The 4,251-nt window shown below is 32.8% G+C and overlaps 1 protein-coding gene across 1 annotated transcript in view; it reads right to left on the reverse strand.

Annotated features, from left to right (window-relative positions):
- LOC128247348 (uncharacterized) overlaps positions 1–4,251 on the reverse strand; it is a 249,604-nt gene that overhangs the window by 222,687 nt on the left and 22,666 nt on the right. The gene's annotated exons all lie outside the window — the stretch shown is intronic.

Consider the following 4,251-nt stretch of genomic DNA (forward strand, 5'->3'; position numbering starts at 1 on the left):
GGCGTCGTGAGTGTTTATTGAGCAAAAACACCTGAAGCTCCACGAGGCTCCGGCAGGGGGTGGTGGCGAACCCTGCTGTACTCTTTCACCACAACTTTCTCTCGTTCTTTCTTCCTCTTTCTGTTGTTCCTGTATTTCAATGGGCCAGCCTTGTCACACCGTGTCACGCTGAATATCCCTGAGAACTACGTTAAGGGTACACGTGTCTGTGGAATGCGCAGCCACTTGCACGTTAATTCTACGAGCAGGCTGCTTCGTTGATTGGATCAACTGGAACCCACGACGTCGTAAGCGACGGAGTGCCAACAACAACAAATATATATATATACATATGTATATATGTATGTATGCATAAATGTATGAATCAATATTTGAATGTATGTATGAATACAGATATAGATTATTCATTAAAATAACAAAAATCACACGTCCGCATTTATATTAAAAACTCTATAATTGTATACGTAAGATAGAAAAATTTTTGAATTTCCTTTTTTAACATCAGTAGCTGTCTATTTTAAAGACACTGTATCTAATGTCATTGGATCTATAGGGGTTAATCCTGGCAAGTGAACGTTAAACATTAAATAGAATTAAAGATAATTTTGGGTGAGACAAAGTAGATGTGTAATTAAATAATAATAACAGCGAGTAGAATTGTAAACAAACTATGAAGAGCCATATGGAATATATAGACACCTCATTTTGTGTAGATATAACATTAAAGGTATAATTATATTTAAGTCATAAGTAGATAAACGTAATTCAATAACAACACGAGCGACTGGAATTGTACAAAAGCCTCGTTGAACCAGAATTAAAAAAACGACATTGTCACCCTCGACAATGATCATCAGAACAGGAAGTAAACTGATTTTGCAAGTAAATTAAACAGATTGTTTGATAGAAATGGTTATAAGTGAATAAGTTAAAATATTGGGAGTGAATAGGACCAATCATAGTATATCTGGTGAATGGTACGTGACTTAAAATTACAAAACCTTGTTATTATTTTCCATGGGAATTTAATAATATATCTTCTCGTATATTACATGAAAAGACAGTCAGTATGTAATAATTCTGAGGACTAACCACAATCAGTAATCAGAAAGTTTGCTCAATTAGAGGAGCAGTGAAATTGTAAGATAAGCACTTCAATGTATAAACTGAAATTATGGACTTTAAGACACCAGAAAACATGTTAGAAATAATGTATCAAACAATTATTTAAAGACATACAGCGGTATGAAAGAATGATAGAAATATAGAAAACCATAAGAGATATTGAAAATGGTGTGTAGTTTATAATATGAATTCCTATTTTGTTATGTAGCTAATGTAAATATGAAAATAAATAAAGAGGAAACATATTACTCTTTCTTAAATTAACTTGTCGTACTGATTTTAAAGTTGAACTATTATGACTTAAGTTACAATGGTATTACGATTTATATTTGCGAACATAAAATAGTTCAGTGGGACGTAAAACAGCGTATGTTGTATACGAATGGATGTTTTCATTGCTAATGTAAGGAAGTGTGGATCTTAACGAGTCATCGATGTATATCAATATGATATGTTAACAGAAGATTGTTTAGTTCAGAGTGGCGAATATCTGTCTCTGCATATTCTAAATGTAAGTGGGTGTTCATAAGTTTAATAAGTAACAGGACGTGTTCATTATAGTAGGTGAGTTCCCTTACTTAACAAATCAGCAATGGCGAACTATGCTCGCGAAAATGGTGAAAAGAATGTACTTTTCTAATTAGGCACATTGCCGGAATTTAGGCCTTTAGTTCATCATTCACAACATATCACACAAACTCATATATTTAAATACATATACGCGGTATATGTATCATGGAGGTCTCCCTATAATAAATAAAAATGTTAGATCATTATTAATTCTTGAATATAAATATAAATAATTCCCAATTTATTATAAAAATATCCTAATATAAAAGAAAATATTGTAAACGGCTACAATTTATATGATAGTAAAATCTAAAATTCTGCTCATATTCGAGATCAATGGATAGATTGTTCGTGACGCTATTAATATTCAAAGGCATAAGTCAACGGTGAATTCATTTTATTGTATTTATTTTGGCTAGTAATAGTTATCATGAAGAGAGACATGAGAACATGTGAACCCCATTGGAGTTCCATTGCATGTGAAAACGCTTCTAATGTTTGCGACATTCTTTGTTCCTTACGACAGATTAATATGCAGATAATTACTGTATGTATGTGTGTGCGCGTGTGTTTGTGTGTGTGTGAGAGTGTGTGAGAGAGAGTGTGTGTCTATGAGAGTGTGTGTGTGTGTGTGATAGAGTGTGTGTGTATGAGAGTGTGTGTGTGTGTTTCTGTACATATATATATATATGTATGTGTGTGTGTGTGAGTGTGTGTGTATTTGGATGGAGTTAGTATTTTGCTACGCTGAGGGAGATTCGCTTGTGGCTTCTCAGGAAAATACCGACTAAAGAGATGTAATTTACTCATATATTTACAGATTCCAGTCGTACGCTAAGATGGTGGATGCGAAAAGCCATAAAGGAAAACAAATTACAATTATTAGAATTTTATAAATTGCGAATGATCGTGAAATAACTCTCCTTGGGAATAGACTACCTCGAAGCACATTGCATAAGGCCTTATAAATAATAACATAAATATTGGAGTGAAAAGTCCCGTTCGTAGTGTGAAGTGTATTTTGCTTTTATATAAATTCCTTCGATGATTAAGGTATATATCCATAAGCACACATGAGAAGACAATATACTATGTTATGGAATATTTATGTCAAATTTATGATATAATCATATTTTACTGTGATTATTACATAAGGATTAATTAAACTCATCACATTATTTGAGACTTAAGCCTTCAGATGTATTGTATGTAGCGAAAAATTATTGTATATTGGCAGAAATTATACTAGGTTAAATGAAGTAAATAGAATCAGATGGGTAAGAGAGAAGTAAACAAAATTATAGTACCAAGTTGAATCACTTTAAGGGGAGCGCGAGTTGAAAATTTACTTAGCTTAAATAGATTGAGGAATTACTTATAATAGTCATGAGAATAGACGCATATTGAACATACATCGATCGTACAACCAACATAAAGAGAATTAAACAATATATAAATAGAACATAGAAAAAATGACAAATAAAGTAAATCCTACAAAGAGTAGAATAAAATTGAATATTTTGATCAATTATGTTCATACAAACATTGAGATACACATATATATGTATGTATAAACATATACACATGAGCACGCGCACACATACGGAATCATAGACGATTATATCTACATTTGTGCTGAGAGTATAGCACATCCCTATAAATGCAGACTTTCTATGTAAGTATATATATATATATATATATATATATATATATATATATATATATACACATACATATATATATACATATAAATATATAAATATATACACATATATACTTATATGAATATATTCATATACGTACATACACAGACACAAACACACAGACACACATATATGTATATAAATGTGGATATACATGTGGCCTGGAGGATTGATATAACAAACGATACTCTATTTTTGCATACATCACCAAGATGGTGGTAACATATATGCCAATGATCGAAGAAATTCTGTGAAGTTTCAAAACAAAGGACCGGGTAACTCGACTTGTTCTATGAAGGACCTATATTAATATCCCTCTGGACTACTACACTCAACCGTTGTCAGCCTAGACTGCTAAGTTAGTAGTAGGTATCAAAGTAGTACGGCGATGCTGTATGAAGAATATTGAATAAATGAATCATTTGAACCACCAGGAGAGACTGAAAGAATTACGATTCTACTCTCTTGAGCGAAGGAAATATATGCAGTGATATACGTACTTGAGAGGGTCGCGTCAAGTTGATGTCAGGCGTTGTGTCAGTTCCCGAACATTACGCCTCTGAAGTCATTAGGCTACACCCGGCTAATACAAAACCAAAATCCTGTCGAAATCTAGATGTTGTTAGAGTAGATGATCTCAAGAGACATTTTGATTTTCTACTCTCCAACATCGTAGTCGAAACTACGTAAAGGCAAACACCCAAATTAGGGCAACAGTATCTAACTCCTTCATCCACAAAAACCAAAGCCATGAGAGTGTCTATTGAAAATGTGATGAGTCTGGCGGCAGTCCAGCATGACTACACCCTTTGCACTGAAATGAATGAAATATATGTATATATATACATATATA

This window comes from Octopus bimaculoides, chromosome 3, assembly GCF_001194135.2.
Source record: "Octopus bimaculoides isolate UCB-OBI-ISO-001 chromosome 3, ASM119413v2, whole genome shotgun sequence".
Taxonomy (NCBI): domain Eukaryota; kingdom Metazoa; phylum Mollusca; class Cephalopoda; order Octopoda; family Octopodidae; genus Octopus; species Octopus bimaculoides.